This window comes from Falco biarmicus, chromosome 4 (genome assembly GCF_023638135.1).
Source record: "Falco biarmicus isolate bFalBia1 chromosome 4, bFalBia1.pri, whole genome shotgun sequence".
Taxonomy (NCBI): Eukaryota; Metazoa; Chordata; class Aves; order Falconiformes; family Falconidae; genus Falco; species Falco biarmicus.
In genome coordinates, this window is record NC_079291.1 from 26066521 (window position 1) to 26090488 (window position 23968).

The 23968-nt window shown below is 37.7% G+C and overlaps 1 protein-coding gene across 2 annotated transcripts in view; it reads right to left on the bottom strand.

The window, feature by feature from the left end:
• The window catches only part of CNTNAP2 (contactin associated protein 2), a 1159974-nt gene that overhangs the window by 411089 nt on the left and 724917 nt on the right, over positions 1-23968 (bottom strand). The window lies entirely within an intron of this gene.

The following is a 23968-nucleotide window of genomic DNA, read 5'->3' on the forward strand; positions in this document are numbered from 1 at the left end:
GTATCATGTCCTTGTCTAGTAATTAATCCTTATTATTTTAGGCAGATTAACAGAATTTATATCTGAACACACAATTGCACAAGAGATGATTCATCGAGGCTCTGCTGCAGCCCTTTTACAAACAGCAAAAAAACGCAATAAAGGTGGAATACATTCAACCATCATAAATTCAGGTTCTAAGCCTCCTGTGACTGGTACCTGGCTGTCAAAACAAAAAGAACATCACAAGTCACACCTCCTCCCACTGTGCAGGTGGTGTCATGCCTCAAGGACTTCAGTCCCACAACTGACTGGAAGTTAAAGAAAGAATGCCAGTGAGTTGGTATTTATCTTTCTGCTGCCAGCAGTTGGATAAAGTGGAGGCAGACTGCCTACCGGCTGGGATAGAAATTACTAATGCTGCATTATTAAAACAAACACTATGTTCAGTGTAAGAGTTGTAAGAGTTTTTCCTTCACAGAGATTTGTGGCAAGTGTTGTTCACCTTTCTCCCACTCACCTACTTTTCTTCTCCAGCTACAATGTTGCTGGAGAGCAGAAGGAATGAAAAAAAAAAAAAAAAAAAAAGAAAAAGTGGAACAGCAAAAACCAGAGTTATAGTAGAACATATATTTATTGTTTGAAATATTATCTAAATGTGATTTCAAAGATTATGAGTTTGGCCAGTTTCTTTTCTATCAAAGGTAGTTAAAAATGGGAATTACCATGTACATTCACCTTTGAAACTATTACATTTCTTTTCTTTGACAGGCTTTCAAATATCATTTCAAAGAATCTTTTCTTTTTCTTACTAAATTTGTTAGTCAGACTCAGTACAAGCTTTGCATTTTTGATCAAGAACTAAAGGAGCTTTTCTTTCATGTTGAATTAACCAAATTTAATTTACAAACTAAACTTTTGTTATTATGACATTAACAATTAAAATTAGGAGACTCCCTAATAGACAAACAGAATATTTTCATAAATGCGTTAAAAATTAAGGATCCTTATCTCTAAGGTAAATCTGAAGTTAATCATATTCCTGTGATACTTAGCAACACTCTATTAAATAACAGTCAAGGACAGCTTTCCCTTCCCACGTAGCAATTGATTGAAAACCCAGGTATCTGGGTAAACTCCTTATAAACTTATGGTCTTGTACCTCCCAAGCTTCAACAGCATCGGTACACATGACTCAGCTACTAAGAGCAACCTACATCCTGGTCTGCAACTGAGACCTGAACATTGCATACTCAGGTTCAGAAAGGTTTTGGGGTTTATGCGTGCCAGTACAAGTACCTCAGAATATACACAATATAGATGTCTTAAATGCTATAGCAGCCTGTAGTATTCAAGGCTACCCATTCTTATTTAAAAATATCAGAAAATACTGGCTTGGTTAAAAACAGTGCTTAAAGAAATGCTTTTCTAAAGCAAGAAACAGGGATTTAAAATTTTTGGGTTTGGAATAAAATACAGTGAAACTACCTGAGGCAATTACCACAGTTCAATAAAATATGTTTTCAACATGGTTTAATTGGATTCATTTAGTTTTGTAAGTGTGGCAGGCTAAATGAACAGATTGAGCTGCTTACTGTTATTTGGTTAATAGGTGATGATTTTCCATTGTGTTCTCAACAACACAGAAGAAAAACAAGAGCATATAATAGCACAATTCTAAACATCCAAACCTTTAACAATTTATATAAATCCATAGCTGGTGGGTACAAGAGCAGAAAAAGCAGAAAGCAGCAGCATTTCAAAAGTAATCTCATAAAAGTAACTTTTATTCAACGAAATAAACATCTACAAAAGTTCCTAAATCTGAATATAGTTTTGTGTCTTTATAGCCTTGCAAAATAACTGCTTTTGATATATTTTCTTCATTTAGATTTGAACATTAAAAGTATTTTTCCAGTGACCAAACTAAACATTTTTCTATGTGAATTTTGCCAGCTATTTATATATAGTCTCACACAGAATGCTAGCAACTACTTTCACATTTTAGCGTGGTATAACTTACTTCTATTGTAGCATAACTAGTAGAGATACTGCACTATTGACTATGTAACTGAGGTAAACAATTTGATCTAGGGAAATATGAAAAACAGATGTTTATCTGTATAAATTAATGGAGCATATTAAGACTTAAACCCAGAGATATTCAGCAAACTCCCTGATTTCAATTTTGCACTTCTAGTATGGAGGTTGGGCAAGCTTACCCTGTATCTGCAAAATTTCTTTTTGCTCATCTGCTTTTCCCTGCTCTAAATATGATGTAGTCAGAGAAAGGGATTAAACAATATCTTAATATTAGTGTTAACTGGAGTTTAAATCAGAATATAGGATCATTTCCTTAAGTCCTCCCTCTATCCCCAATTTTCTGTTAGTTTATTTTATCAAATAAAATTATAAAATTAATTTTCTATTAAATCCATTAGCAAACTCCTGTAACATTATCTGCTGCTCATCTGTCCACTTTCTGGACAAACCTTACCCACCATAATAGAGTTTACAGGAAATTTTAACTGGAATATACAAATTACAGAAGAAAAACCCCTTTGAATTCAGTAGAGGTATCAGAAGGAATAAAATTCCTAACTGTAAAGTCCATTATATTTCAAATACTTTTCTTGCCATAGAGTGATGGTGAGATATGAATACTGGTAAGGTAGAAGGTACCTTGCCTATGTATTTCCATATACATCTTCAGAAGAAATTCGTATTTTTTAAATTATTTAAACTTATGCAATCATATCGTTGATCTACTTCACACTTATCATTTAGTATACACAAAAATGTACACACTCAAACCCAACACATGCCCTTTTTGCAGTTCATTTAGCTTAAAAGACTATGATTCTAGGCAATTCCATCCCTTAGTCTCCTTTTAGACATAAGGCTGCATTACATTAAAAAAAAAAAAAAAAAAAAAAATCAAACCAAACCAACCCCCCAACCTCCTAAATGACACTTCCCTCCCGAACAAGGCTTTGAAGTTAGAAGCTGCCAGAAAACAGAGGAGTGGAAGCACGTTTCTAGTCACCGAGTTCTGTTCCTTCCCATTGTGAACACCTAGATTTTAAGAACTGATGTTTATGAAATCTTGCTGACTCCATTTTGAGAACTTTCTTGCTCTATGACTTTTTCTGAAAGGTGGGTCTGGAACTTCAGCCCTTCAAGTTTGATACACTTTCTTTTAATTTCCATGGCAAAATTTATCCATAGAGAGTTTACAGATGTTTTGTTTGGTATTTTATTTGGTAACACTGAGTTGTGTTTCAAAACACTTGTTTTTCTTTGGGATTTACATCCTCTGATTTTGCAGAGAACAGTCATAAGTTCTCTCAGTCAGTATTTTTATGAAAACAAGTCTCCTGTTGGAAAACAGGTTTTCTGTTGTTCTTTCTTGTACCTCTGCTGCCCCTTGCATTTGTGATCTAATGAGTATTCTGGAGGAGGTCTTACTAATGTTTCAGAGTTGATCAATACTTTTGTATCTCTTTACTGAAATTATTTTGCTTGATATATAGCATTTTCCTGATTGAGCCACTATTCTGAGACAATGTCATTCTGAGATTACTCAATACATTAAATACCTTCAGTACATCCTTCTTTCCAATCACTTCCAACCAACAAGCTCCATCTTTTAACAGAAGTTCTTGTTCTTGTTACCAACAGCATCCCCCTGTACTACAACTTCCATGGTGTCATTCCAATGTTTCTGCTTATTTTTCTAGGCTGAATCTATATCGTCAGCATATTTCATCAAGATATTCCTAATTTTGAGCCAAGGTCAAAGCATTAAACAGGATCATCTCTGGCACTGGTCTCTGAGCAACTCTAATGTCTCAGCCAGCTGTTATTCCACCAGCTCAAACTGCAGGCAATTCCACTTGCCAGTTCACCATTCACTTTGCAGTTCCTCTCTCAAACCCCCTATTCCTTGGTTTAGCGAGTAATTTCCATCATTACAGTATATAAAATGTTTTATTGATATCTAACAAATGAAATCTATTGTATTTCTTGTCTGAGAAAAAACTACGAAGCTTTTATCAGAGGAGATCAGGTTAATCCTGAACAATTGACTGTTGATAAACGCCTGCTTCACTTTACCTTCTATTCATTTCCAGGCATTTGATTACTCTACTGTTCAATTCTTCAAAAGCTTAGTAAGACTACTAAAATCAGATTAATAGGTGTCTAGTGATCTGGATCTCTCTCTTCCCATTTGTTAAATTACATGAGGTTGACTCTGTCACCTAGTAATACAAAACCATGCTGCTCTTTTTTAAATAATAATAATTATTATTATTACTACTACTACTGCAATATGACATGTTAGCATTATGAAAGAAGGCTATCTTCCCAATTATTACCTAATTAGTTTTGGTGTATTCTTAGTGCCTTCTTACTCATCATCCTAATTAATTGCTATTCCTTCATTTCTTTGCTATTTGCTCATTCATTAGCAATATTTAATCTGAGGAGGATAAGCAAAATTCCTCAGTAATAACTGGTATAATATTGTTGCCTTGCCTTCAGCTGTGGCAGGAGCCAACTCACAGGTTTTCACCTCCTTCTACCTTAAATATTGCAATTTCTAGTTGTCCACAACACAGACCAAAGCAATAGACCAAATTTCCATTCCAAAATAAACCCCATGCCATTACTTTCCTGCTGATGTTCAACAATGCCTTCCCGATTAAAAATATAGAGAGAGTTTCTCCAAATCACCAGTTGGAAAATTGTCCTTTTTTACACTTTACCTATAGTAAATTCTGGTTAAACTTCTTTTTAACAAATCTGTTTTAATCAGCTGTCTATGATTTAAAACTACCAGATTGCAACTCTAATATTTCAGCTGGATGAGGGAGAAATGTACTACACTTCTTCTCCTCACTGTCTGCCCAGATATACTTTGCACAAGGAATACAAGTGGTCTATCCATGACTGAACATTTCCTGAAGCTTTACCATTTCCTCAGAGATGCTCTATACAAATATCTGGTAGATCACTAAGCTTCTCCCCACCCCTAGACTTTCCAAGAGAGAAAACTGGAAACAGGATGCTCACGTAGTCTGCAGTAAGCACTGTTCCTTCCAAATGCATCTTTGCAGCAACCAAGAACAGCACTCTGGTTCAGACATACTATTTTATTGTCAATCGGGCTACTTCCACCCACCGTACCTCCATCCCATGAGTGAATATACAAACGTCAGACCACAGGGAATGGTCTGAGAGTCCCAAGGAAATATGGCAACTGGGAGCAGAATGGGATACCTGGCCTAAGCCACACTGCCTCTGCCAGAGACTGAGAGGGAACTGCCCGTGCCAAATGAACTGGGACCGACACGAGGCGTTTCTTCTGAATGAAGATATGAAACTGGGAAAGGCTGCTCTTTTGAGGATTATAAACAGAAAATATTTTGGGAAACTAAATTGAAATACGTGATAATTAATACAACAGCAGTGTTATCGATTTGTTAAAAAGTTAAGATTGATTGACTTTGTTTATTTGATTTCATAGAGTTATTTTATAAATAGAAATATAGAAGGATAAAAATATATTTTGAAGAAACTTATGATTATTTAGTAAAAGCTGTTATGAGACCCTCTGTACATCTTGTACTAAGGCCAGAAGAATGGGCTGGAATCATTGTTGAAACTTAAGTAATAATTTAGGGTTTGAAAGGTTTCTTTGTATCTGACCAGTCTTCTGTATATAGAAAGTGTATTGAGATGTCAAAATATGAGATTAATGGAAATTGGGAAGAGTCGACTGGAACAGCTTGTAGTTGCCTGCCAAGAAACCGTGAACTTTAGTAAAAGGTAATTCCGGCAGGGGGAGATCGCGACCACTGACTCATATACCACCTACACAAATCGTACCCCAGACCCATTTCTGGACCTTTCTAAGCTCTATTGCGCAGAATCGGATATGGGAGGAGAACATGTTAATGATTTATGGGAAATATTATGATTATGCATGAATATTTAATGAATATGTATGAATAAGTCCTATATATGATATCTGATTTTGAAGCTTGGTGTGCGTTGATCATGAGAGGACTCACTCACACACCCGGACGTCAATAAAGAAGTGCCTGCTTATCTGCATCACATTGGTGTCGATAAGTTCTTCATTCCGAGATTTTGGTAACAACAGTATGAGAGAAGTCTGATACTGAGGTAGGAGTAACCACGGCGTGGGGAAAGAGTTTGGCCAGACAGCAGTTCTTCAAAAAGGGATCTGGGGAATTCCACATGTGGTACAGTGATCCCCAGTCAACCCACCATCCTATTGCCAACAAGAAAAACAAAACCCAGAGAAACAGGGATCTTATAATATGGGTATAAGCAGGAGAGTGACATAGAAGACCCAGAAATCCTAACACCATATTCAGCAGACGTAAGCAATGGCCAATTATCAACTGTACAAAAAGTAGTTGGAAACAGGAAGATTACGAACTGTTAGAAATGTCCAGAGGGAACGGGCAAAGAAGCAATGAGGTTCATTAGTGGTAAAAGATATTTTAAGAACTCCTCAAAATAATATATATCAGGCATGACTTAAGTATATTTGGTCCTGCCTGAAGGCAGGAGAATGGACTCAGACACCTTTCCAGACCCATTTCTAACCCAGGTATTTTGATATCCCATAAGAAACAGAAAGCATTTATTTCCGTCTCTTAATTTCTCATTATGTGACTGTATTTCCTTATTGTTGTGGCTGTGCTATTTCACTTCTGTAAATCACCAGGTTTTGGTCACTACCTTGGTTTTTTTAAAGGACTATATTCCCAAGGGCAGGGTTATTTAATGGATTAACTAGCTTCCCCAGGCAAATTGCGTCCAAGGTACATAGTAATTGACTCAAATTCTAAAGTTTAGAGTTCATTTGAGCAGGAAAATAAAGTTACTTTATGCAGGAAGCTAAGTGTCCAGATGGCCACACACAGACTTTCAAATTAAGCCCCTCAGGACTGAAGAACCATCACAAATCTCACTATTCTCTGGTGTATAACATAGACCTTTCTCTTTTTCCCCTGCCTTTTCCTTTCCTCCCCTGCTTCCCCTTCACACTTCCCATCTCTAGCATAAGTGCAAAGTACAGCTTGTGAATAAATGTAATATAAACTAACCCTCCATATATATAAATTAGAAACAACCAAGCCAAGCAACACCACCAAACCAAAACATTCACCTGTGCAATTACTCCTCCACCTGGGAGGTCAAAAGGAAGGAATGAACTACAGACAATAGATTTGACACTTATTGCCCACTACCGTACTGAAAAGAACTCAAATGCTACAGTGATAATGACAGCATGAGAATTTCTGTAGAGCAGAACAAAATGTTAAAGGCTTTTTGCAATGGAAAATAACCTGGGTTGAAATATTCTTAACGTGAAATTCAATCTTTTCCTTCTCATCATCAAATCCCTATCTAATCTTGTTCCTGATGACAGCTCACCTCTTGTTTCTTTCCCAAATTGTTTCTCTTCTGCTTTTTTGTCCATTCCTCTGCCTCAGAACTAACCATCACCAGTCTGTGTTGAATGGTCTTACAATATTTTTCCATTTGTTGCCCTCTTTATCGCCTCCAAACACCTCCTTAAAATCAATATCCTTTATCACTATTTTGTGTAAAGATCCTTCAAAATACATACTGCTAACCCTGTTGAATATCTACCTTTATGCACAACCACACAAAGACTATTAAAACCTTTTAAAAATTTAACCTTTTTTTACTGTACAGGGTTTCCTGACTGCTCAAGAAGACCATGACAGATTAGGTCTGTAAAACAACATACAAGGAAAATAACTTGTAAGAGCAATAAATACTGCTTTCATCTGGCAGTTTGAATCACTGAATATATGTAGCTTACTTAAAAGACCTAATGTAAACGAGTAACAAAATCACAAAAATATTCTAAACATATGCATCTGTTTGCAGCGATACTGCTCTTTAGTGAGCAACAGAATGCATTCCACTTGTCATGGTGAAAGTGGTACTGAACAACAAGATAACCAATTAAGGACACGTTGCTATTGCAGAGTCCTACTGCACCAGTATCAGATTAATATTACCCATTCCATAGAGGGTCTCTGATTTTCAGTGTGTCCTAAATAAAATTAAAACAACTGATCTGACCTGTAAGATTCTTTTGTTTTTTTCAATGTAACAAGTGTTTAAAGTGACTTTGAGACTTCCAGCAACAGGATTTAGTTCTCATATGCAAGACAACACAAAGGGCAGGTGGGAGGCACTGCAAAATTAATTCAGATTCACAGTAATTCCCAAATCAGTTTTATTTGCTGCTTTCTAACCTAATTGCACACAGATGCATATAATTGACAACGGCAGAACTAAACAATCCTTCCTGAACCAAGAAGAACCTAGCCTTTCTTTATCATTTACTGTAATACACAGTTTTCTTGTTTCTTTGGTGGGCATTATCAGACTTGTTCTGCCACAAGATCAAAAGAAAATGCTTGGCACTTTTAAAGACACTGATTTACAAAGAGTGAATCAATATTAAAATATGCAGTGACATTTGGTTAAGCAAAGTTCCTTTAGGGCATATTCCTAGAAGAGGCTGCCAAACAGTTTTTGCAGTGTTATCTTCAGACCAATAAGGTGCTATTCTAAGGTTGTTCGCATTAGAACAATAATGAAGGACTGATGCATAAAGGAAAATACTGCAGATAATTCAAGTTAAGCGGTCCTCTTGTATTGACGCAGTTTTTATTTTGTATACAACACTATAAAGACTAATAATTCCTTTATTTTCCACCACTTTCAATTTTCAGAGCACTTCACAAATTAGCTCCTTAAAATGAAATTATGCTTTGTTCCACTTTAGCAGTTGCAGGAGCTGGACCACCTTTTTTTCCAGCATTTGTTGCAGAAAATCTCCTGCACCTGTTATGCATAATCTAGGACCTATGGTGGCCGATGGCTGATCATCTACTTCTGTCCAACCCAAACTGCTGCCACCTCTGCTGAAGCAAAGCAGGGGAGGATGAATCTGCTGCAGCAGCTAACAAGATGGAATTTCCCAGCCCTGGTAACCCTTCTGTCAGTTCCCAGCAATTGCTCCACATTAACAGGAGACCAGCTCTGTGTGGAGCTGTGGCAGGAGGAACTAACTTCTTTAGCTATTCCCCATCTCCTCTGGGGCAGTGCCAGGGGAAGAACAACCAGATAAACTGAGTGGAAATGGCTCATGGGCTACAATCCAGTCCCTGAGCTGCAAACTGGACGATACTGTGAAAATCTCAGAGGTAGAGAAAACTCCCAAACTGATACATAAACAAATCAGGCTGGATTAAAAAGACAATTTCTATTGCATGGTATTGTAGTCAGCAAACTCGGGGCCAGATCTTCAACTGGTGTAAATACAAGCATCTGCATCTAAAATACTATCTTAAGTGTATTGTATGGGTCAAAACAAAAGGAAGAATAAACTAGTATGAAAGACCAGTAACTAAATATGATCTATCTCCAGTGGGGTTTTTAACTTTTTCATTACCCTATGAAGAGCTTTGCCTAGTTAGTAACAGGTTAGGACTTTCTAGAGCAGATTGAGAGCTACTCTGTGTAATATTTTTTTGGACTGGTAAATTTGAGTATATTATTTAGACAAACATGTAGAAGCGACAGTTAGTCACTAACCTAACTGTGCCAATGTGGTACAATTCAGCCCACTTGGGGATAAGAAAAGATGTGTTAAGCACTGAGAATCCCCAGAATAACCTCATGGTTTTTACTCACTAAGTTCCTGAAGAAATCTTTAAACCTTTTCAAGTATTGCCCTGTTCAAAATCTGACTGGATTAACTTTGTATTCATGTAATCACCTCTCTTTCGCTATTTCAAATAGGTATAGAAGAACATACTGGCTGGGCTTGAGAACAAACCACGAAATTGATTATTTGGTGTCTTCTTAATCATTTATTACTTCTGTGTTTTGCAGCTTGAATCAAATACAGCTCCTGAGATTTTATGACATCAACTTCAATTTATAATCCATGTTAGACATTTGGAGAAAGTTTCTCTTGTTCTTTAGGAAATTATAATTATCAGAGCACAGAGATCAGTAAGCAGCCTATATAATACAGAACAGTGACTACTATAGTCCCTGCTAGTAAACACAAGCGATCATGCATTGAATCACCAGGCAAAGACAGAATTTTACAGAGCTTTGTTTTAAATGAGTTTACTCCTAAATTTATCTTTTGGCGAATAAAGAAAGTGATGATTAGAAATCTTTACATTTCTTCCTGTAATAAAAAGAATTACTTAGGAATAAAGTTGATTATACAATTGATGAATGATGTACAAAAAGCACCTTGTGTCAATCAAAACTGAGCATGGGCTGTCATACCCCTTGGCTATGACACTCCTCAGTAGACACCATAACAGATCTTATCTTTTAGATTACTTGCTTTGGTCCCTAGTGTCTTGATCAGGGACAACAGCTATCTCATGTTCATCTTAAAATAGGTGATAACCATCCTGATGCATCATATGTAGAAAGCACAACCTATGTCTTGCTTTACAAATTTACAGTATATAAATCACCTTGATGGTCACGGAGCTGTAAGATCCCATCAACTATTATTGATGTTAGTATGGTCTTGGCTCAGCATCCTATTTTACTAGTCTGGCCATGACACAATGAGATGGAGCTGTATTTCACATCTAGTAGATTTTGAGTTCAACATATTGAAAGTCAATGTCCCAATTGTTGCTATGGCATTGGGGTTTAAAGGAAACGAAGTAAAACATGATTTAGCACTACTAAAGTGATGCTGATCTTGTAAAGTGCAGTTTGCCTAAATGGTTTTATTTAAAAATACTCCGAATGCTGGTACTCCTAAAAAACTCACAACAGCAAGTGGTCTTTTACTTGCCTGGCATGAATGACTTGTGATTCACCTAAAACACCATCTTTCTGTATTTTACTCTTCATCATCATTACTGTCAGGAATCTGGTGACTTTGTTCACTGTGATAGACACAATCGGGAAGCTTCTCTAGAAGACCAATTATCTTATAAGCACTGTTTTGGAGGTAAAGCTAGGATAAGTTCTGAGGTCTTGACAGAGACTGTGGATCTCGCATCAATGTTTAGACTTTAAATTGTTAATTCCAGTGGATGGTTCCAACAATCATATGACTGGAAAAGTCTGCTCTGTAAAGTATTCTAGGAAACAGTTTCTGCCCTAAATAATGAAGGTTTTTCCCCTTCAAAACAAAAATGCAGTCTTGGCAGTGAAGCAAAACACATAGTCTATACAATGAAGCAAATGGGAAATGGAAGTTAATGTTCTGAGAAGTTTATTAATGACAACTGCTATAAATGTCAGTTTCATTATTAAATCCCTAGTGAACACATAAGCCAAGGACACTAATTTTTCCTGTCTCTGAAAGAACCTCAAATCTTCCTTATTTCTTGATAGAGCAAAACTAAACCTACCAAGACTTTTAGTTATCCCATTGTATCATAGGGGAACAGCTAAGGTCAGCATGCTTTTCTTGCTGTACATCCTCACAGACTCCTACTTTGGTAAATACTGGCAAGGACATATTGACTCGCCTCTCTTGAGTCATGAATTCAAATTTGGCTTGGATTAACCACGAATGAATCAGATACAGATGGCATTCACACATGACTTATTTATTTCACATGGAACACTCTCCCTGAGCTGATCCATGCAACCACAAACCTTAATGATGACCATCATTCATTAAAGGCAATGAAATATGCATATTCACTTATAAACCTTTCCCCTTTCTCTAGTCACATTTCTTATCATCTTAGTTTGCAAGTTTTTTTGATCAAAAAAGGGTTTCTAATTTATATTTACACAAGCCATTATCAGAGTGGAATTTCCTCCTTATCATTTCAGTTATCAGGAATAACAATGATAAGAGATAGTAACACAGAAAGGAGTTATCATTTTACACAACACTATTCTCCTCCAGCTCATCATGGAGCATATTTACGCTATGTGCTAAAATCTATACAAGCTGCTTTTTCTCCTTTACTGTGATGATTCTGCCATCTACCACAAACAACAATATGCTCAGCTAAAATATCATCTATAAAATATGAAGCATATAGGTTCAACTGACTTATCTCCCTGTCCTTTATGTGTGTCCTCAGTGCACATCAGTATTTTATTCTTTTATAGAAGCCCTAAAACATTTTTATAAATTGCAATATAATGAGTGTTTTAGTCTACTTTAAAGACATCAAAACCAAGGATGTGCCAGTGAATTCACAGCTCTGCTGCAGTGCAGACACAGCTCTGTAATAAATCCACTAATACAATGCTTTACTCACAACCTATTATTCAATTCATTTTCAATTTGCTGAAAACAGATATGTACCGTAAGTAATAAACAACGCATTTATTACCTAGAACTTGTACACTGAACTGTTTTGAAGCCAGAAGGCTTACTGTTGAAGTAGTAAATAGGTGTGAGTATGTGCACATATGTGCATGTGTGTTCACACACCTACATTAAATATGCATAAACATGCAGACATGCTTTTCCCAAGAATGATGACAATTCCAAGCTTCTGAAAATGGGGAGTGCTTTCAAAAAACCGATTCATGTTAAGAGAAAATATTAAAAAAAAAATCATTCTAAGGAAAATGTAACAATGAGAATACAACTGTTTTAATAACATGTACTTGACTATAAAAATCCTAATGACATGATCCTGGTATGTTTAATTTTAATTACAAATAGCTAATTGGTAGGAATTTATTATTCTACTTAAATAGTCTTCTGATTGCCCTACAGAAAAATTGAGAGACTATAATTTAGAGTAGTTAGAGGCTCTTGATTCTATTTTTCTGCTTTTCGAGCCTGCAATTTGCGCACTATAGTTCAGGCTCTGTCAGTATTTCAGTTTATTATAAGCTTTGATTTCTCAAGGGTTTATATTTCAGTTACAAAAATTTACTCCAAAAATTCAGCACACAAAGCATAAGCCAGAAAGGAAATAAATAGTAGCATGCTGCCAGTACTGGTTCTGAAACAGCTCATGCAACTGGTTTACCATTTAGTATTCCAGGAGAGTAAGGACAGGCTGGTAGATAGTTTAAGAGGCTTTATTTTAAACAGAAGAGGGGAAAAAAAAAAGAAAAACCCCTATACAATATTTTGCTTTTGCTTTCCAGACAGTTTGTTATGAATTTTTTGACACTTCCTTGAAACAGACTGTTCAGAGGAAAGGACCAGATTTGATTGATATGTCAATTCAAAGAAATGTTGGGAAACATGTTGAAATTCTTGAAATATGTCATTTGACATGTTCAACATGAAGAGTGTCTTTTTTTAGTTTAAAATAATTTTTCATTTCAAAATGTAAGTTAAAATATACTATATGGATTATACTCTACCAGGCCAAGTAATATCACCTTCCAACTTTCTATTTCAAATTATAACTATAGCTCCAAATATTTTCCTGGGGGAGCAATGGGCTAGAACAGTTGAGTGGGGGCAGTATGCAAGAAAATTGTTGAAGGAATGTGCAGCTTTGATAGCTGCACTGATAGCTGAACTGGGAATAAGAAGATAGCCTGAAAGTCAGTAGATCCGATATGGGAGCAATCTGAACTGGTTTTGCACCATTGGGTGCATCAATATTAAGATGTAAATATAATATGAAGAAAGAAAATCAGATACAGAGAGAAACTGTGTGTAGAAGACAGAATTGGAAGAAAAAGTGAGAAAATACAATGCTTAATCACAAGTGTGAGCACTGTGGGGGAACCAAAACCTGTTAGAAAAACAGGAATTGGAGGGCTGCTCAAAGCAAGACAAGGAAACAACAGAGACTCCAAAGACAGGAAACAGATTAACTACTTTAATCTGAACTGCCATTCTTCACATTGTGCATGTATTTTTGGATAAGATTAAAGTAGATGATTAATGCACTAAAGTAAAACAGTTTCTCAGAAGTCACTCAGGCTGCACCTAAAGAGTAGACCTAATAAGTCTATCCAGTATTAAATGAAATCTGGTGGTTTTTTGGAGAGGAACTGTGAGAGGATAGCTCTGCATAATAACACAGAACACTCATTCTGTAAAGGGAAGGAGTGTAAAGAGACAATTCGTGCATGTCAGATTGAACTAACCTTTGGGACAGACCGTACTTTTGTAAAAATATTTAAAGCAGAGGAGAATGATAAAGGCAGGATGTGGAAAGAAGACATCCTGGCAAAGGCTGTAAAACGCTTGCAATAGCAATTGCTGCACAAGTATGAAGCATACTGAAACTCCAAAGAGGACTGACAGCACTCATTTAAAAGACCTGTTGCCTGGACCTATGAAATCACTGTTGTGCGAAGCATGAAACAATATAACCAACCCATTCCCATGCCAAGGTACTTGCTCTTGCCTTGCTCTTGCATACCAGCACTGAAGAAGGTCTCTGTCTAAGTTTCTAAATTTTTTTTTTTAAACTCAAGGAGTTCTGACTGTTTCATGGATATCTGCTAAGGCCTTCTTTTCACCTTATATCCAAAGAGGTGTGGTGCCGTATGTTCAAAAAAAGAAGGAACCATGGACACTGCTGCAAAAATGATAAATCTTTTCATTGTTTAACTAGTTACAAAGTGTCAGTTGTACAATACACATGGCGTGGCTCGTGAAGAGAACTTCCTTTTTAGCCAACAGTTTTGATAATGAAATATTACAGAATTAGCCATGAAAACAGTAACATGTAGTTGATTCATTCAATTCACTTATAGAAAAATTTCAATATTAGTGAGATAAAACATACCCAAATACAAAGTATTAATCGCTATGTGCACAGGTATTAAAAAATTGCTGTCTTAATTTCTACAGAGGTTTTTTTTTTTTTGCAAGGCATGCAACTGCTCAAATAAAACTAAATCACAAACTATCACTATTTCCATTTCAATACAATAAAACCACAAATACCAAGATTAATATAACGTAAGTTAAAATAGCTAAGGTATGCATTACTAAGATAATAATACAAGATCAATGATAAATAAATAAGATTATTATACACACAATGGGGACCTTGCAGCAGTGAAAGTCTTATTAAATGTTTGAGATGATAGCTGGTTATTTGCCCTTCAGTAGAAGACTGTCTTTTGTTCACTACAAAACATACATTAATAAAAATAGATAACTGCTTTATCTTATTATCCTTAAGCATATAGGCTGTCTGCTTCATTAATGGCTTTACTGACAAATACTTTTTTTTTTTTTAAATCCTCAAACTGCTCTGTCTAGTTAGTGCTCACCCCTTAACTTTAGTTCAGTGAAAACATGTCGGCAATCCCTGCTGTTTCATCACCCTGTTATACAAGAGATTGGAAAGAAATACTGAAACATCTTCCTGTCATCAAGTCTTTTCTTACTGCATGTTGCCGATATCAACAGCTTTGTACCTCTTCCAAGAATGGTCTGCTTACATTTATGTACAGTAGGTAATGTAAGAGTGATCAGTGCAGAGAAGGGGTATCCCAGATGTTCAGCCACGCCTATGCTGAGCTGTAGTTACAAAATAACAAAAGCGGCAAGCTCTAACAAAAGGTTTCACTTGAAATAACCTCTGGTCAGGCACCACAGGCATGCATACATGACACTTTCTTCCCCCCTTACTTTACCTACAATGTTTTCACTCTGTACTCTTAAGTCTCCTGTGAAAATGTGCCCCATATTCTTACAATCTTTTTCTCCTGACCTGACTTGATTTTAAGTCCTGATTTCCAAATATACTACTCTGTTACCATTCCCCAGATTCCGAACAAGTACTGTTTTCTCCTGCTCTCCTAGCTGGAGTCCTGGTGAACATAACAATACCAGCAGCGTATATAGCCAACCTGGTATGTGACTTCAGGTCTGCTATTACCATCAGATACACAGCTCTTCTTTCTACCTCTTACTGCTATGAATATTGCTGATTGGACACAAGAATCTGGGACAACATAATAAAAATCTTTGTGGTACCCAACATTTCATTAATGTCACTGAATTTTTGGATTTACAGGGTGTCCTCAGATACGCATAATCTACTCACATCCTTGCAGTGAAGGAACAAGTGTACAGGTGGATTAGGTCTTTCAGTGCTAATGCTTAGATTGTAGCACGAGTACTAATGCTCTGCTGTGGCCACACAAAGAATTTCTGAATCAAAGACAAAGCAAACACTATGAATCAGCATTTACAAATCTGACCTGGTGATATTAAAACTAGGTTTTTGGTATTTATATGAATCTGTTCAACAAAAATAAGCCAATAAAGTTTTGAAAGCCTCTTGTGGAATCCACAGCCATTCTATAAAGCTTTGCTAAAACAGGATTTCTGACATACGTTGCCTGGTAGGTGCCTGTGGTTCCTGTATCTGATGAACAAGGACCTACATCCAGCTCTGCAAAACAAAGCTGAAAAGGCATATAAGGGAAGTTTTCCTTTGTACAGAGATAACTCAAAAAATGGTCAATAGCAAAAAGGAAACGTTCAAAGTTTGGGAAAAAATAAGTCTTATTCTCTTCCTTGATCACTGTAGCAATTGCACATTTCAGTGTTTCATGGGAAGATTTTTTTTATTTTTATTTGCTCTCCAGTGTTTAGATATGGAGCATGGGAATCAAGTTCATATCTAGTAGTTGCGTACTGTGGCATGGTACAGCCACTCTTTCAATTTTTCAGTATACAATTATGACAAATTATATTTAAAAATGGCATCAGATGAATCAGTATCTGCTAAACAGTTTGCACTTAATTCTCAGACTTTCATAAACCCTTTTTTTGGTGGATGGCTCTCCACCTTAGAAATCAGAGATTTGACCAAGTTACATCAAAACCACTTGAGAAGAATTTGTAGTTTAACTGAGCCTGTCTATAGTGGATGAAAAGTTTAAGGCTTCAGTTCAGAAATACAGTAAACCAAAACTTAATAACTGGAGATTACAATTTCTCTAATACTTTAAAACAAAAAATAAAGAGCAAAGAAAAGTGAAACAAGTGTGAAAGTGGTAGCCTGTGTGGCATTCTGTTCCAGTCTTTAGAGCCCTCATCAAACTTGCCAGACAATATTTAAAATGTGAATCACATTTTGCAAATACTATTAGTGGTACTCACAACTAACTTATCCTACCAACTCGTAAGAGTTTTCTTATCTTTGACATTTTCCCTAAAAATGGGAAGACTCTTAGCCATTTATCTGTGAATAATGGTTCCCATCTCCAATGGGTGGTGGAACCCATTACTCACTGGTTTGTTGGTTAAATATGACAGAGGGGGCCTGTTCAGAGTGCAGGGTTGGCAGGCCTTAGAAAACAGTGGGGAATGAAGCCTAATTTAAAAGCTTAGTTTGAACAGCCCCACCCAGCATAGCTTCCTGGAGAGCCCCATGGGCTCAGCCTACTGCAGCAGCAGCACCAGAGCAGCCAGCAGGCAACCTGTGGCTCATAAGCCTGTTCACAGTTGTAGACAGAATTAAACCCCATGTTTATGAATTAGGTTACTTTCCTAAATTTCACTAGAACAGCATATAAGGGTGTTGCAGCACAATCAAACTAGTAGACTACAACAAAGCCTTACCATTGGTTAGATTCTACTGTCTGTGCTGTATCTCCTTCCTCCAGAGGTCAGACCACACTGCTTCTCCTCCATCTGATCCCCTCTCCCACAATCCTCAGGGCTATTTAACCACTTAGCAGGAACGAGCTACACCTGCACATCATCCATGTCACCCCACCCACTGCCGCGGAGGCAAGGCCACAGCTGCATGTTATCAATGCTAATCAACCCACTGCCTTCATTCCTTTAACAATTGCCCCTTTTTGCTTTTAACCAAAAAGGCACATAAGGGAATTAACAAGAGATCCTTTGACACCATCTATACTTCACCATTTTGTTGTGCATACCGTGTTATTGGAAGCTTCCAGAACATGGCAGAAATCAAAATGTATTAGCATATAAGAGTAACAAATTATGACAGCCTAAAAGGAGGTCAGAATGAGGCACTGACATTTTAAAGCATATGTTCACATATCTTGAATGCTTCTTGTGAGTAATAAAACTGAGGTACTTATCCCTGCTGGCTGCTAATGATCTTGTGGTATTTTTCATGAGGATAGCATAATTAAGCTGTGTGTCCTAACTTCAGTAACTCTTATCTGCCATTCTTATTTCCCCATGTGCCTTTCAATTGTCTGCAACACTTCCTCTGCTTTTAGTTTCTTCATCTGTGGTTTTCCTTGCAGGTAAAATTAATCATGTATCCTGGGCTTTACTATACAGTCAATACTTGACAGCACATACTACATTTTTTTTTTTCATTCAATTAAATCTTGTTGAAAGCCTTGGTATAAACTATGTGATCTCACATCTCACTGTTGGGTAACCCCAAGATTCTCAAATACTAGCCTTTTATGACCATATGATATGCTACTTCTAAACCTAGTAGCAATCCTAGCTCACATAAGGCCCACACATTGCGAAAAGTTCACAAATTTTGTCAGCTTGGAAGACCCTCATCTGAGTGCCTCCCAGGATTTAAAAGAAAAGAAATAACCTCTTTTCCAACCTGTGAGGGAAAAAGACTACACGACTCAGCATGTTTTAAAAATCATATGGATTTATTGGTGGAAACAAACAAGGGCATCAAGAAAGGATTCTGCAAGTACCTAAACAGCAAAAGGAAGACTAGGGAATGTAGGCCTGCTGCTGAATGGGGCAGGAAAACTGGGGACCAATATCACAGAATAGACCGAGGTATTGAATGCCTTCTTCACATCCATTTTGCCAGTAAAGCTGGCCACTCAGACCAGAGGTAAAGTCTGGAACAAGGAAGACTTACCCTCCATGGAGGAGGACCAGGTTAGGGACCACTTCCAACACACTGGACGTAAGCAAGTCCAGGAGGCCTGACTGGTTGCACCCAGAAGCGCTGAAAGGAGCTGCTTGGTACCATGGCAAGGCCACTCAATCAACTTTGAAAAGCTGTGGCAACTGGGAGAAGTTCCAGAAGAGTGGGACAGACCAGTCCCTCCTATCTTCAAGAAAGGCAAGAAGGAAGATCCAGGGAACTACAGGCCAGTGAGCCTCACCTCAGTTCCTGGGAAGGTGACAGAAAATATCCTCTTGGAGACCATTTCCAAACACACAAAGAATCAAGTCATTGGGGGTAGTCAGCATGGAATAATGAAGGGGAAATCATGCTTGATCAACCTGGCAACCTTCTACAATGAGGTGACTGGCTTGGGAGACAAACAGGGGAGCAGTGGATGTTGTTTACCTTGTCTTTAGTAAAGCCTTTGACAATGTCTCCCATAACCCCACAGACAAGCTGAAAAAGTACATCAGAGAAGTGGATAATGAGGCTGGTTGAAAGCTAGTTTTAGGGCAGGGCCCAGATGGTTGTGATCAATGGCACAAAGTCCAGCTGAAGACAAGTGACTAGTGGTCACTTGATTGATACCCCAGGTATCAATACTGAGGTCAATACTGTTAACATTTTCATTAATGCTGGGACAAAGCGCACCCTGAGCAAGTTTGCAAATGATACAAAACTGGGAGGAGTGGCTGACATACCAGAGGGTTGTGCTAACATTCAGAGGGACCCTGGAAGGCTGAGGGAATGGGTTGAGAGGAACTTCATGAAGTTCAACAAAGATAAATTAAAAGTCCCAAACCTGGGGTGAATTAACCCAGTACAAGCTAGAAGCTGACCAGCTGGAAAGCAGCTTTGCAGAAAAGGCCCTGGTGATCTTGTTAGACACCAAGCTGACCATGATCAAGCAATGTATCCTTGTGGTGAAGTAGGCCAGCAGCATCCTGGACTGCATTAGGAGCATTGCCAGCAGGTTGAGAGAGGTGCTCCTATCCCTTTGTTCAGCACTGGTGAGGCCATATCTGGAGCACTGTGTCCAGTTCTGGGCTCCACTGTACAAGAAAGAGTGGACATACTGGAAGATTCCAGAAAAGGGGCACTAAGATGATTAAGGGACTAGAACATCTATGAGTAGAGGATGAGAGAATTGGGACTGTTCAGCCTGGAGAAGGCTTGAGGGGCAGGGGTGTGGGTACTGCATAAGTACTGCATAATAATGTACTGCATAAATACATTAATTTAGAGCAAAATAAGCTTTATCTGTCTTTTTCTAGATCATCTGTTCACTGGTATTCTTTCTCACTCTCATGCATGATAAACTTACTTTTCCTACATCATAGATCTTCTAATCTAAACCTGATAATACCCAGTATTTTTATTTCATGATCTTATGACTCCTTCTTCAGAATTCTAGCAATCTGTTTTTTCCATGCCGCTTCTGGCTTAAATTGTAGTTTGTAGCCCACTGGGAACCAAGTATTCTTCTGCCTGTGAGGACTGTCATTATCTTGTAACCCACACTCAGTTTTTCACTGAAATTGGTAGCATTTTTTCCTGTTCCACTATAATTCAGGAACAGCTTATTTGTACAGCATCACTATTTATAATATATATTGCTTAGAAATAATTTATCTTTGTAGCTCAGCAAATTGCAGTATAATTTCACTGCTCTTGCATAGACCTTTTTCCTGTTTGTAGCTGTGATTTCTGAGTTACAATCTCTCCAATATAAATAATGCAGTAGTTCATAATTTAAATGTGACCTATCTGTGCAAGACTGGTGACTCACTATAAAGATCTCTTTGAGCAGCTTACACAACTTCAAGCAGATTTTGGTAGCTGATTTATCTCTTCTGATCTGTAGCGTGTTGAGAAGGTTTGGTTTTTATGTGTTTGATAGTGCTGTGAGGACCCAAAACTGCTAAGAGTCTCTTAGTATTATGAGAGCAAGTGGTTCAGAAGAAAATCATACTAACACAGGCTCTGCTAGATTATCATACTCTAAAACCAGGAACCTAGCATTGTAGTTACAAGACATGTTTTCTTTGGTGGAAACTGTGACTGACACAGCTCAGTGTCAAGCTTTAAACGCAATCATTGAAATAAACTGTGTTTTAAAGTAGCAATCTAAAAAGGTAGAATTAAATCCACTGAATTGAAAAAGCCCTGGAATTAAAGCAAAGGAAAAGAGCTACACTATGTTTGCTACAAAACAATGCCAGTAAGGTCACCCTAATTCTCTACTGCTACTTAACAGGCGTTTTGCATAGATAGACAGTACTGCACAAGTGGACAAGTGAAAGGTAGTCAAGAGCTCTAAATGAAACAGTAAATCTGTGTATGCAGCAACACTTGTTGTTTCAAAGGAGAAATACTTCCCTCTGTCTTTCCCTCCAACACCAAAGTGTAAAAGGAAATTTAAAGAATAGAGGAAGAAAACCTGTGAAGGAAAAGATAGATATAGGGTAGACATTAAGTCTTTTGGAATCTATGTGGACCCTTATTTTTAGCATTATATAAATCCAACAAATCCAGAACATGGATGTATATAATTAAATGCTTTCAAACAACCTGCACACTGCCCCCAGAAGCCCTCTTGAAGAATCAAAAGGTGTTTTGTGGGTTAAGCACTGCATTTAGTTTTCCCACACATTCACACTTCAAGTTTTTAGTTCTGTATATGGAACTGAAAGACAGAGGATGATGTTTCCATGTTGCAGCACTCTCAAAACTAGCCAGCTGCAACAGGGTCTTTTACCATCACATACCAAGCTAGCACACGTTGCCCCATAGCAGACACCAGTCTCCCACAAGGTTTCACAAGTTCATCTACTGTTCCTGCTGTTTCTTCATCCTCTTCAGGCCAGTCCACCCTGCTTCTTGCCTCTACTACATCCTTCTCCTTGTCTGTCCTACATCCAGAGCACTCACTCTCCTCCCTCTGCTTCTTCCAGGTCTCTCTTCATCTAGACCTCCTTTTCCATACCCCTTAGAGCCATTTGACTGCTTAGCAGGAACAAGCCACAGCTGCACATTATCCACATCAGCCAGCCCACTGCCCCTGAAGCCAGCCCACAGCTGCATATTATCAATGTCAATTAACCCAGCTTCATTCTTCTACATTACCACATAACAGTATTATTTCTAATTACATCCACTTTTTATTTACCAGATATACATGCAGCTTTTGAACTTGGTATCTGTGAAATGACTCTATACAGCTGAAGTTTTGTCAAACTCTAAATAATGTAACATTTCTTCTCACAGAGTAGTTAAAAAAAAAAAAAGTATTTTCCAGCATTCATCTGGTAAGGCATCTTTGAAGGTATCAGGTAACCCTGCCACAGTGTAACTTGCTGTTGAAAGTATATACAGTAGTACTCATTAAAAGACATTCATACCTAGAAAACTTAAATTTTCTCAAATTTCTGATAACTTCCATGCCATTTTTTTTTTAATCTTAATAAAATATTGAGTATTAAGCTTTATACCTTGTCAAGAGCAGTATGCTAGTATGCTTTGCAAGTTTTCTAGGCTTGGTAGCAATTTCAGCCTGGCCCTGCTGCCATTAAACACTGTTGCAAAACCCTCATTTGCTTTAAGGGAAATGGTACCAGATTGATTTTTGTTTTTATTTTGTTTTGTTATTCTATCACTTCAACTTCAAAATGTGCTTTCATTTATATAATATGAATCAGCTCAGCTTAGTTATGCACTGGCCTTAGGTTACCAAGTGAGTCCCGTGTGCTGATTACTTCGGGTGTCTCTACCTGGAGCTCTGCATATGTCTGGCAGCAGAAGTTCCTCCACTATGATGGAAGGAAGTCACACTTCAGTCCTCCACTGTAGAATACCGTATAAATAAGAGATAGCCTTTGTTCACTTATCATATAGCTTGAAGAAACACACTGTCTGTTTAAAGTTCCACTTTAATGGGTTCCACCACTGACTTTAATGGGTTCCCTCACACTTCCCTTGCATGAGCCATATATCCCACTACAATACAGCCCTTTGAGATGGCCAGCTACCATTCCTTTCACAACTGCAGCATGCTCTAACAAGCTGGCAGTCATGATACACTGGCAGGGCAAAGGAGGAGCCTGGAGAAACAGAGGAATGATGAACAACCATGACACCAAGCACCCTGCTCATCTTACAGACTGTAATCACAAGTAGAGTCTGCTATAAAGTCTGTATCCCTTTTTGGTCCACTACAAGCATAACAACATGCCTGGACAGACTCAGAGAATCTCATGCCTGCTATACCTTGGTAAATCTGGTTCGTATCATTTTGCAGACATAGGCTGATCAAGTCTGGGTTGCTAACATGAGGATACAAAAGGCTTCTTTTGAGGCCCTGTTCCACAAAGGGATGTGGACAACTGAGAGAGAGCATACAGATTTCCAGGTTCTAATCTGCCTATTTGGTCCAGATATAGGTGCTCAGTGCCTTCCAGATGCTGACTGTGCAAATACTCACTTCTAGACTCCCTCTGAAAGGGTGACCTTTCTCTCCATGTCACTTCTCAGTGCACTGCATTTGCACATAGCCTGATTTTTGTTTCAGCAAAAGGGGTCTAAATAGAAACTTCTGCAGTTAAAAGCGACAACTCTGTTGTGTCAGCCAAAAAGGTTAAATTTGCCTTTGACAAATTAGTAGATCCAGAATAACCTTTTTCATTTGAAGATACTCTGATAAAGACTTTGGTACATTTTAAGCTCTATACCACCTGCACATGCTCCTGCCTCCTTTCTTTGCTTCCCCATCCTCCTCTCTTTTTACCCAGAAAGATTTATGCCTTGATACACTACAAATATGGTTAGCTTTTGACAGGGATATATAAACCTAGTTCAACAACATCTCTCACTAGTAAGGCATAGTCATTTTTTGTGCACATCAGTAAGAATAGCTTTGCACACAAAAATTTCCATCCTTCAATGAAGAAAGAGTGAGTTCACCTGGATACCATCTGCTTTGAAAAATGCTAGGACTATTACATTAGAGCACACCACATAGAATATAGTGAACAGATACAGATAAACAGATATAGATAAACAGATATCGTAAGACCATGTAACTTTGTTTA